Genomic DNA, 13,517 nt, shown 5'->3' with positions numbered 1-13,517 from the left:
ACTCATCTGCCTTGTAGCTAGAACTCTGTATATGGAAATGTTGCACTACCCTGCCATGTAGCTAGCTCTCTGTATATGGACATTTTGGAATGCTCTGCTATGTAGCTAGCTCTCATTATATGACCTGTTGGATTCATTTACCATGTAGTTAGTACCATATATATGGACATGTTGAACTACCCTGCCATGTAGCTAGATATGTATATAGACATGTTGGAATCGCCTCCTTTGTAGCTAGACCTCTGTATATAGACATGTTGGAATACTCTGCCACATAGCTAGCTGCCTCTATATAGGAAAGTTGGACTCATCTTCCTTGTAGCTAGAACTCTGTATATGAAAAAGTTGCACTACACATCCTTGTAGGTAGCTCTCTGTATATAGACAAGTTGGACTCATCTACCTTGTAGTTAGAAGTCTGTATATGCAAATGTTGCACTACACTGCCATGTAGCTAGCTCTCTGTATATGGACATTATTGACTCGTATTCCATATACATTCTCTGTATATGTATATGTTGGACTGATCTTCCAAGTAGGTAGCTCTCTGTACATGTGCATATTGGACTTGTCAGCAATGCATCTAACTCTCAGTATATGGACACGTTGGACACATCTTCCATGTAGCTAGAACTCTGTATATGGAAATGATGCACTACCTGGCCAAGTAGCTCATTCTCTGTATATGAACATATTGGACTTGACTGCCATGTCGTTAGCTCTCAGTATATGGACACGTTGAACCATTAGGCAGGTAGGTAGTACTCTTTATACGGACATTTTGGACTACTCTGTCATGTAGGTAGCTTTCTGTATAAGGACATTTTGGCTTGATTTGCCATGTAGCTCACTCTCAGTATATGGACAAGTTGGGCTCATCTGCCATGTGGCTAGAACACTGTATATCTAAATGTTGCACTACCCTGCCAAGAAGCTAGCTCTTTGTATATGAACATATTGGACTTGTCTGCCACATAGCTAGCTTTCAGTATATGAACACTTTGGCCTCATCTGCCATGTAGCTTGAACTCTGTATATGGATATTTTGGACTCATCTGACATTTAGCTAGCTCTCTGTGCATTGATATTTTAGACTACTATGCCATGTAGCTAGCTCTCAGTATATGGACACGTTAGAAACATCTGCCATGTAGATAAAACTCTGTATATGGAAATGTTGCACTACTCTGCTATGTAGCTAGCTCTCTGTACATAGACAAGTTGGTCTCATCTGCCATGTAGCGAGAACTCTGTATATGGAAATGTTACACAACCCTGTCATGTAGCTAGCTCTCTATATAAGGACACCTTGGACACATCTGCCATGTAGCTTGAACACTGTTTATGTAAATGATGCACTACCCTGCCAAGTAACTAGCTCTCTATATGAACATATTGGACTTGTTTGCCATGTAATTGGCTCTCAGTATATTGACAAGTTGGACTCATCTGCCTTTTAGCTAGAATTCTGTATATGGATATGTTGCTCTACCCTGCCATGTAGTTACCTCTGTGTATGTAGACTAGTTGGACTCATTTGCTTTGTAGATAGAACTCTGTATATGGAAATTTTGTGGTACCCTGCCATTTAGATAGCTCTCCGTATATGGACATTTTGGACTCCTTTGCCATGTAGACAGTTCTCTGTACATGGATAAGTTGGACTGTTATGCCAATTATGCAGCTTTCTGTATATGAAAATATTTCACTTGTCTGTCATGTAGATAGCTCTCAGTATATGGACATTTTTGACTCATTAGCCAGTTAGTTAGAACCCTGTATATGGACATGTTGGACTACTCATCCATGTAGCTATCTCTCAGTATATGAACACTTTAGACTCATCTGCCATGAAGCTTGACCTCTGTATGTGGAAATGTTGCACTACTCTGTCATGTAGTGAGATCTCTGTATATAGAAAAGTTGCATTCATCTGTCTTGCAGTTAGAACTCTGTATATGCAAATGTTGCACTACCATGCCATGTAGCTAAGCTCTCTGTATGTGGACATTATGATCTCTTCTGACATGTAGCTGGCTCTCTGTACATGAATATATTGGACTGATCTTCCAAGTAGGTAGATCTCTGTACATGTACATATTGGACTTGTCAGCCATGTACATTACTCTCAGTATATGGCCATGTGGGACACATCTGCTATGTAGTTAGAACTCTGTATATGGAAATGTTGCACTACCCTTCCATGAAGCTAGCTCGATGTATATGGACACATTGGACACATCTGCCAAGTAGCTCGAACACTGTTTATGGAAATGTTGCACTACCCTTCCATGAAGCTAGCTCGATGTATATGGACACATTGGACACATCTGCCAAGTAGCTCGAACACTGTTTATGGAAATGTTGCACTACCCTGCCAAGTAGCTCGCTCTCTGTATATGAACATATTGGATTTGTCTGCCATGTAGCTAACTCTCAGTATATGAACACTTTGGACTCATCTGCTATGTAACCTGAAATCTGTATATGGATATGATGCACTACAATTCCATGTAACTAGCTCCCTGTCTATGGATATTTTGGACTCGTCTGACATGTAGCTAACTCTCTCTGCATGAATATTTTGGACTACTCTGAATTGTAGCTAGCTCTCAATATGTGAACACGTTGGACACATCTGCAATGTAGCTAGCTCTCTGTATATGGACATTTTGTAATCATCTGACATTTAGCTAACTCTCTGTGCATTGGTATTTTGGACTGATCTGCCATGTAGGTAGCTCTCAGTATATAGTAAAGTTGGACTCATCTGCCTTGTGGCTAGAACTCTTTATAAGAAAATTTTGTATAACCCTGACATGTAGCTAGCTCTCTGTATATAGACAAGATGGACTCATCTGCCTTGTATCTAAAACTGTGTATATGGAAATGCTGCACTACCCTGCCATGTAGCTAGCTCTCTGTATATGGACATTTTGGATTTGTCTGCCTTGAAAATAAAACTACATGGCAGATGTGTATCATGTGTCTATACACTGAGAGCTAAATACATGGCAGCGTAGTCCAACAAGTCCATATACAAGGTACTAGCTACATGGAGGATGCATCCAACTTGTCTATATACTGAGAGCTAGATATATGGCAGACATGTCCAATATGTTCATATCCAGAGAGCTACCTACATGGCAGTGTAGTGCAACATTTGCATATGCAGAGCTTTAGCTACCAGAGAGATGAGTCCGACTTGTCGATATACAGAGAGCTAGCTACATGGCAGAGTAGTGCAACATTTCCATATACAGGGTACTAGCTACATGACACATGAGTCCAACATGTTCATACACTGTGAGCTAGCTACCTGTCAGACGAGTCCAATAAGTTCACAAACAGAGAGTTCCCTACTTGTCAGATCAGTCCAACATATCCATGAACAGAGAGCTAGCTACATGGCAGACTAGTCCAAGATGTCCATATACAGAGAGCTAGCTTCATGTCAGGGTAGTGCAACATTTCCATATACAGAGTTCTAGCCAAATGGCAGATGAGTCCAAAATGTCTATATACAGAGAACTAGCTACATGGCAGAGTAGGGCAACATTTCCATATGCAGTGTTCTAGCTACATGGCCAATGTGTCCAACGTGTCCATATACTGAGTGCTAGCTAAATGGCAGAGGAGGGCAACAGTTCAATATACAGGTACTAGCTACATGGCATAGGAGTCCCACATGTCCATATATTGAGAACTAACTACATGACAGACAAGTCCAATATGTTCATATACAGAGAACTACCTACTTGGCAGATCAGACCAACATAACCATGTACAGAGATCTAGCTACATGGCAGATGAGTCCAAAATATCCATATACAGAGAGCTAGCTATGTGGTAGGGTAGTGCAATATTTCCATATACAATGTTCTATCTACAAGGCAGATGAGTCCATCTTGTCTATATACAGAGAGCTAGCTACATCGTAGAGTAGTGCAACTTTTCCTTATACAGGGTACTAGCTATATGGCAGTTGAGACTAACATGTCCATATACTGAGAGATAGTTGCATGTCAGACAAGTCCATTGTGTTCATATACAGAGAGCTAGCTACATGGCAGGGTAGTGCAACATTTCAATATACAGATTTCTAGCTACAAGGCAGATGATTCCAACTTGTCTATATCCTGAGAGTTAGCTACATGGCAGAGTAGTCCAACATGTCCATATACAGGGTACTAACTACATGGCAGATGAGTCCAACATGTCCCTATAATGAGAGCTAGCTACATCCTGACAAGTCCAATATGTTCATATCCAGAGAGCTACCTACTTAGCAGATCAGTCCAACTTATCTATATACAGAAAGCTAGCTACATGGCAGACGTGTCCAAAATGTTCATATACAGACTGCTAGCTCCATGTCAGGGTAGTGCAAAATTTCCTTATACAGAGTTCTAACTACAAGGCAGATGAGTCCAACTTATCTATGTACAGAGAGCTAGTTACATGGCAGGGTAGTGCAATATATCCATATACTGTGTTCTAGCTACAACTTGTCTATTTTCAGAGAGGTAGCTACATGGCAGGATAGTGCAACATGTCCATATACAAAGTACTAGCTACATGGCAGATTAATACAGCATGTTCATATACTAAGAGATAGCTTCATTGCAGACAAGTCCAATATGTTCATATACAGAGAGCAGCATAGTGCAACGTTTCCATTTGTGTAGTGGTTATGAATCGGGCTGTGAACCTTAAGGTCAGTGGTTCAAAACTACCAGCCGCTCCATGGGAGAAAGATGAGGCTTTCTACTACTGTAAAGATTTACACCCTCGGAAACCCTGTACAGGGTCGCTATGGTCAGAACCGACTCAACGGCACTTAACAACAACAACAACAACAAGCTACATATCAGATGTGTCCAAAATGTCCATATACAGAGAGTTAGCTACATGTCAGAGTAGTCCAATATGTCCATACACAGGTTACTAGCTACAAGGCAGATGAGTCCAACTTGTCTATATACAGAGAGCTAGCTACATGGCAGAGTAGCACATCATTTCCATATACAGGGTTCAAGCTACATGGAAGATGATTTTAAAATATTCATATTCTGAGCGCTACCTACATGGCAGAGTAATACAAATAGTCCATATACACGGTACTAGCTACATGGCAGATATGTCCAATATGTTCATATACAGAGAGCTAGCTACATGGCAGTGTAGTGCAACATTCACATATACAGAGTTCTAGCTACAAGGCAGATGAGTCCAACTTGTCGATTTACAAAGAGCTAACTACATGGCAGAGTAGTGCAACATTTCCATATACAGGGTAATAACTACATGGCAGATGAGTCCAACATGTCCATATACTGAGAGCTAGCTACAAGTCAGACGAGTCCAATATATTCACATACAAAGAACTACCTACTTGGCAGATCAGTCCAACATATCCATGTACAGGGAGATAGAGTTCTAGCTACATGGCAGATGTGTCCAACATGTTCATATACTGAGAGCTAGCTACAGGGCAGAATAGTCCAACATGTCCATATTCAGGGTATTAGCTACATGGAAGATGAATCCAACATATCCATATACTGCGAGCTAGTTACATGACAGAGAAGTCCAATATGTTCATATACACAGAGATACCTACTTGCAGTTCAGTTCAACATATCCATGTGCAGAGAGCTAGTTACATGACAGACAAGTCCAATATGTTCATATGCAGAATTCTAGCAACAAGGCAGATGAGTCCAACTTGTCTATGTACTGAGAGCTAACTACAAGTCATAGTAGTCCAACATGTCCATGTACAGGGTACCAGCTTCATGGCAGATTAGTCCAACATGTCTATATACTGAGAGCTAGCTACAAGGCAGACAAGTCCAATATGTTCATATACAGAGAACTACCTACTTGTAGATCAGTTAAATGTATACTTGTACAGAGAGCTAGTTAGATGGCAGGTGAGTTCAAAATGTCCATATACAGAGAGCTAGCTACATGAGAGAGAAGTGCAACATTTCCATATACATTGTTCTAGCTACAAGCCAGATGAGTCCAACTTGTCTATATACAGAGAGTTAGCTACATGGCAGAGTAGTACAACATTACTATATACAGACTTCTAGCTACATGGCAGATGTGTCCAACATATCCATATACTGAGAACTAGCTACATGATAGAGTAGTGCAACATGCCCATATACAATGTACTACCTACATGGCAGATGGGTCCAACATGTCCATATACTGAGAGCTAGTAACATTGCAGACAAGTCCAATATGTTCATATATAGAGAGCTAGCTACATGTTAGGTTAGTGCAAGATTTCCATACACAGAGTTCTAGCTACAAGACTAATGATTCCAACTTGACTATACACTGAGAGCTAGGTACAAGGCAGTCAAATCCAATATAATCATATACAGAGAGCTACCTACTTTGTAGAATAGTCCAGCATATTCATGTACAGAGAGCATGCTACATGGCAGACAAGTCCAATATGTTCATGTGTAGAGAGCTACCAACTTGGCAGATCAGTCTAACATATCCAGTACAGAGAGCTAGCTACATGGCATACGTGTCCAAAATGTCCATACACTGAGAGATACCTACATGGAAGATCAGTCCAAAATACTCATATACATGGCAAACAATCCAATATGTTCATATACAGAGAGCTAGTTACATGACAAAGTAGTGCAATATTTCAATATACAGATTACTAGCTACAAGGCACATGATTCCAACTTGTCAATATACTGAGAGTTAGCTACATGGCAGAGTAGTCCAATATGTCCATATATGGGGTACTAGCTACATGGCAGATTCGTCCAACATGTCCATATAATGAGTGCTAGCTACATCCAGACAAGTCCAAAATGTTCATATCCAGAGAGATACCTACTTTGCAGATCAGTCCAACTTATCCATGTATAGAGAGCTATCAACATGGCAGATGAGTCCAAAATGTCCATATACAGAGGGCTAGCTCCATGGCAGGGTAGTGCAAATTTCCATATAAAGAGTTCTAACTACAAGGCAGATGAGTCCAACTTATCTATATACGGAGAATTAGCTACATGCCGGGCTTGTGCAATATACCCATATACAGAGTTCTATCTACAAGGCAGATGAATCCAGCTTGTCTATTTACAGAGAGCTAGCTCCGTGGCAGGATAGTACAACATTTCCATATACAGAGTTCAAGATAAAAGGCAGACGAGTCCAAATTGTTTATATACAGAGAGCTAGCTACATGGCAGGGTAGTACAACATTTCCATAAACAGAGCTCTAGCTACAAGTCAGATGAGTCCAACTTTTCTATATACAGAGAGCTAGCTACATGACAGACAAGTCCAATATGTTAAAGTATAAAGAGCTACCAACTTGGCAGATAAGTCCAACATCTCCATGTACAGAGAGCTAGGTACATTGCAGATGAGTCCAAAATGTCCATATACAGAGAGCTAGCTACATGGCAGGGTAGTGCAACATGTCCATATACAGGGTACTAGCTACATGGTAGATGAGTACAAAATATCCATACACTGAGAGATAGCTACATGGCAGGTAAGACCAATATGTCCATATTCAGAGAGCTAGCTACATGGCAGGGTAGTGTAACTTTTCCATATGCAGAGTTCTAGCTACAAGACAGATGATTCCAACTTGTCTATATACTAAGAGCTAGCTACATGGCAGACAAGTCCAATATGTTCATATACAGAGAGCTACCTACTTGGCAGATAAGTCCAAAATATCCATGTAGAGAGGTAGCTACATGGCAGACGAGTCCAATATGTCCATATACAGAGAGCTAGCTACATTGCAGGGTAGTGCAACATTTCCATATACAGAATTCTAGCTATAAGTCAGATGAGTCCAACTTGTCTATATACAGAGAGCTGTCTACATGGCAGAGTAGTGCAACTTTTCCATAAACAGAGTTCTTGCTACATGGCAGATGTATCCAACATGTCCATATACTGGGAGCTAGCTACATGGCAGGGTAGTGCAACATTTCCATATACAGAGTTCTAGGTAGAAGGCAGATGATCCCCACTTGTCTATAAACAGAGAGCTAGCTACATGGCAGAATAATGCAACATTTCCATATACAGAGTTAAAGCTACATGGCAGATTTTTCCAACGTGTTCATATAGTGAGAGTTAGCTACATTGCAGAGTAGTCCAACATGTCCATATACTGGATACTAGCTACATGGCAGATGAGTCCAACATGTCCATATACTAAGAGATACCGACATGGTAGAAAATCCAATATTTTCATGTGCGGAGAGATACCTACATGGCAGGATAGTGCAACATTTCCATATACAGTGTTCTAGCTTCAAGGTAGATGAGTCCAACTTCTCTATATACCAAGAGTTAGCTCCATGGCAGACAAAACCAATATTTTCATATACAGAGAGCTAGTTAAATGGCAGACGAGTCCAAAATGTCCATATACACAGAGCTAGCTACATGTCAGGGTAGTGCAATATTTCCATATACAGAGTTCTAGCTACCATGCAGATGAGTCTAACTTGTCTATATACAGAGAGCTAGTTAAATAGCAGAGTAGTCCAAAATGTCCATATACAGAGAGCTAGCTATATGGCAGGGTAGTGCAACATTTCCATATACAGAGTTCTAGCTAGAAGGCAGAAGAGTTCAAATTGTCTATACACAGAGAGCTAGCTACATGGCAGGGTAGTGCAACATTTCCATATACAGGTTACTAACTACATGGCAGATGAGTCCAACATGTCCATATATTGAGCGCAAGCTACATGGCATACGTGTCCAATATGTTCATATACAAAGAGCTAGCTACATGGCAGGGTAATGCAACATTTCTATATACAGAGTTCTAGCTACATGGCAGATGTTTCCATTGAATCCGTATACTGAGAGTTAGCTACATGGCAGAGTAGTCCAACATGTCCATATACAGGCTGGTAGCTACATGGCAGATGAGTCCAACATGTCCATATACTGAGATCTAGCTACATGAAAGACAAGTCCAATATGTTCATATACAGAGAGCTACATACTTGTCAGGTCAGTCCAACATATCCATTTACAGAAAGCTGGCTACATGGCATAAGAGTCCAATATGTTCTTATACAGAGAGCTACGTACTTCGAAGATAAGGGCAACATATCCATATACAGTGAGCTAGCTACATGGCAGGGTAGTGCAACATTTTCATATACAGAGTTCTAGCTACAAGTCAAATGAGTCTAACTTGTCTAAATACTGAGAGCTAAGTACATGGCAGACATGTCCAATATGTTCATATACAGATTACTACCTACTTGGTAGATCAGTCCAACATATCCATGTACAGAGAGGTAGCTACATGGCAGATGAGTCCAAAATGCCGATATACAGTCATCTAGCTACATGGCAGAGAAGTGCAACATTTCCATATATACAATTCTAGCTACAAGACAAATGAGTCCAACTTGTCTATATACAGAGTTCTAGCTACATGGCAGAGTAGATCAACATTTCCATATACAGAGTTCTAGCTACATGGGAGAGTAGTCCAACAAGTCCATATACAGGGTACTAGCTACATGGCAGATGAGTTCAACATGTCGATATACTGAGAGCTAGCTACATGGCAGAAAAGTCCAATATGTTCATATACAAGGAGCTAGCTACATGGCAGGGTAATGCAACATTTCCATATACAGAGGTCTACTACAAGGCAGATGAGTACAACTTGTCTATGTACTGAGAGCTAGCTACCTGGCATACAAGTCCTAAATCTTCATGTACAAAGAACTACCAACATGGCAGATCAGTCCAACATATCCATGTACAGAGAGCTAGCTACATGGTAGACGAGACCCAAATGTCCATATACAGAGAGCTAGCTACATGGCAGGGTAGTGCAACATTTCCATATACAGGCTACTAGCTACATGGCAGATGAGTCCAACCATGACCATGTACTGAGAGCTAGCTACATGAAAGACAAGTTCAATATGTTCACATACAGGGAGATACCCACATGGCAGACCAGTTCAACATATGTGTGTACAGAGAGCTATCTACATGGCAGAGGAGTCCAAAATGTCCATACACTGAATGCTACCTACATGGCAGAACAGTCCAAGATATCCATGTACAATAAGATAACTATATGACAGACGAGTCCAAAATGTCCATATAAAGAAAGGTAGCTACCTGGCAGGATAGTGCAACATTTCCATATACCGAATTCTAGCTACATGGCAGATGTGTACAACATGTCCATACACTGAGAGCTAGCTACATGGCAGAGTAGTCCAACATGTCCATATACAGAGTACAAATTACATGGCAGATGTGTCCAACATGTCCACATACTGAGAGCTAGCTATATGGCAGACAAGTCCAATATGTTCATATACGGAGAGCAAGCAACACTGCAGGGTAGTGCAACATTTTTATACAGCAAGTTCTAGCTAAAAGGCAGATGAGCACATCTTGTCTACATACAAAGAGATAGCTACATGGCAGAGTAGTGCAACATATCCATATAGACGGTATTAGCTACATGGTAGATGCGTCCAACGTGTCCATATACTGGGAGCTAGCTACATGGCAGAAAAATCCAATATGTTCATACACAGAGAGCTAGCTACATATCAGTGTAGTGCATCTTTTCAATATAGAGAGTTCTGGCGACAAGGCAGATGAGTCCATCTTGTCTATACTCTGAGAGCTAGCTACATGGCAGACAACTCCAATATGATCATGTACAGAGAGCTAACAACATGGCATATCTGTCCAACATATCCATGTACAGTGAGCTAGCTACATGGCAGATGTGTGCAACATGTCCATATAATTAGAGCTAAGTACATGGAAGAACAGTGTAAAATATACATGTATAAAGAGCTAGCTTCATGACAGACGAGTCCAAAATGTCCATATACAGAGAGCTTACCTGACAGGGTAGTGCACATTTCCATATACAAAGTTCTAGCTACATGGCAAATGTCAACAACGAGTCCATACACTGAGAGTTAGCTACATGACAGAGTAGACCAACATGTTCATATACAGGGTACTAGCTACAAGGCAGATGCGTCCAACATGTCCACGTATGGAGAGCTAGCTACAAGGCAGACAAGTCCAATATGGTAATATTCAGAGAGCTAGCTACATGGCAGGGTAGTGCAACATATCCATATACAGAGTTCTAGCTAAAAGGCAGATGAATCCAACTTGTCTATATACTGAGAGCTACATGACAGAAAAGTCCAATATGTTAATATACAGAGAGCTACCTACTTGGTAGATCAGTCCAACATATACATGTACAGAGGTCTAACTACATCGCAGAAGTGTCCAAAATGTTCATATACAGAGAGCAAGCTACATGGCAGGGTAGTGCAACATTTCCATATACAGAGTTCTAGCTAAAAGGCAGATGAGTTCAACTTGTCTATATACAGAGAGCTAGCTACATGGCACACAAGTCCAATATGTTCATATACAGACAGCTACCTACTTTGCTGATCAGACCAAAATATCCATTTACAGAGAGCTAGCTACATGGCAGACTAGTTCAACAAGTCCATATTCAGAGAACTAGCTACATGGCAGGAAAGTGCAACATTTCCATATACAACGGTCTAGCTACAAGGAAGATTAGCATAACTTGTCTATATACTGAAAGCTAGCTACATGGCAGAAAAATCCAATATGTTCAAGTACAGAGAGCTACCAACTTGGCAGATCATATAAACATATCCATGTACAGAGAGCTAGCTACATGGCAGATGAGTCCAAAATGTCCATATACAGAGAGCTAGCAACATACATGTCAGGGTAGTGCAACATATCCATATACAGAATTCTAGCTACAAGGCAGATGAGTTCATCTTGTCTATATGCTGAGAGGTCGCTACATGGCAGACAAGTCCAATATGTTCATATACAGAGAACTACCTACTTGGCAGATCCCCAACATATCCATGTACATGACAGACTAGTTGAAAAAGTCCATATTCAGAGAACTAGCTACATGGCAGGGAAGTGTAACATTTCCATATACAAAGTTCTAGCTATAAGGAAGATGAGTGTAACTTGTCTATATAATGAGAGCTGGCTACATGACAGACATGTCCTATATGTTCATATGCAGACAGTTAACTACTTGGCAGATTAATTCAACATATCCATGCACAGAGAGCTAGCTACATGACAGACTAGTCCAAAATATCCATACACATTGAGCAAGCTAAATGGCAGGGTAGTGCAACATTTTCATATAGAGAGTTCTGGCTACAAAACAGATGAGATCAACTTATCTATATACAGAAAGCTAGCTACATGTCACAAGAGTGCAGTATGTTCATATACAGAGATCTACTTATTGACAGATCAGTCCAACATATCCGTGTACAGAGAGCTAGTGACATGGCAGACTAGTCCAAAATGTCCATATACGTAGAGCTAGCTACATGGCAGAGTTGTGCAACATTTCCATATACAGAGGTCTAGCTATATTACTGAGAGCTATTTACATGTCACAAGAGTCCAGTATCTTCATATACAAAGAGCTACCTATTGACAGATCAGTCCAAAATATCCATGTACAAAGATCTAGCTACATGGCAAATGAGTCCAAAATGTCCAAATACAGAGAGTTAGCTACATGGCAACAAGTCGAATATGTCCATACACAGAGAACTAGCTTCATGGCAGAGTAGTCCAACATGTCCGTATAAAGACTACTAGGTACAATACAGATGAGTCTAACTTGTCTATATATAGAGTGCTAGCTATATGGCAGTGTAGAGCACCATTTCCTTATACAGATTTCTTGCTAAAAAGCAGATGAGTCCAACTTGTCTATATATAGAGATCTAGCTACATGGTAGGGTAGTGCAACATTTCCATATACAGAGTTCTAGCTACAAGGCAGATGTGACCAACTTTCCTATATACTGGGAGCTAGCTGCATGGCAGACAAGTCCAATATGCTTATATACAGAGAGCTACCTACTTGGCAGATAAGTCCAACATATCCATGTACAGAGACCTAGCTACATAGCAGACTAGTCCAAAATGTCCATATACAGAGAGCTAGCTACATGGCAGAGTAGTCCAATATGTCCAAATAAAAAGTACTAGCTAGCTAGCTACATGGCAGACAAGTCCAACACGTTCATAAACAGAGACCTACCTACATGCCAAACGAGTCCAAAATGTCCATGTACAGAGAGCGAGCTACATGGCAGGGTAGTGCAAAATTTCTATATACAGAGTTCTAGGTACAAGGCAGATGAGTCCAATTTGTCTATAGACAGAGAGCTAGCTACATTACATGGTAGTCCAACATTTCCATATACAGAGTTCTAGCTACAAGGCAGATGAGTCCAAATTGTCTATATACAGAGAGCTAGCTACATAGCAGTGTAGAGAAACATTTCCATATACAGAATTCTACCTACAAGGCAAATGAGTCCAACTTATCTATATACAGAGAGCTAGCTGCATGACAGGGTAGTGCAACATGTCCATATACAGGATAC

Source organism: Chrysochloris asiatica, unplaced genomic scaffold (genome assembly GCF_000296735.1).
Source record: "Chrysochloris asiatica unplaced genomic scaffold, ChrAsi1.0 scaffold00407, whole genome shotgun sequence".
Classification (NCBI taxonomy): domain Eukaryota; kingdom Metazoa; phylum Chordata; class Mammalia; order Afrosoricida; family Chrysochloridae; genus Chrysochloris; species Chrysochloris asiatica.
Note: the sequence above shows the minus strand (reverse complement) of the source record.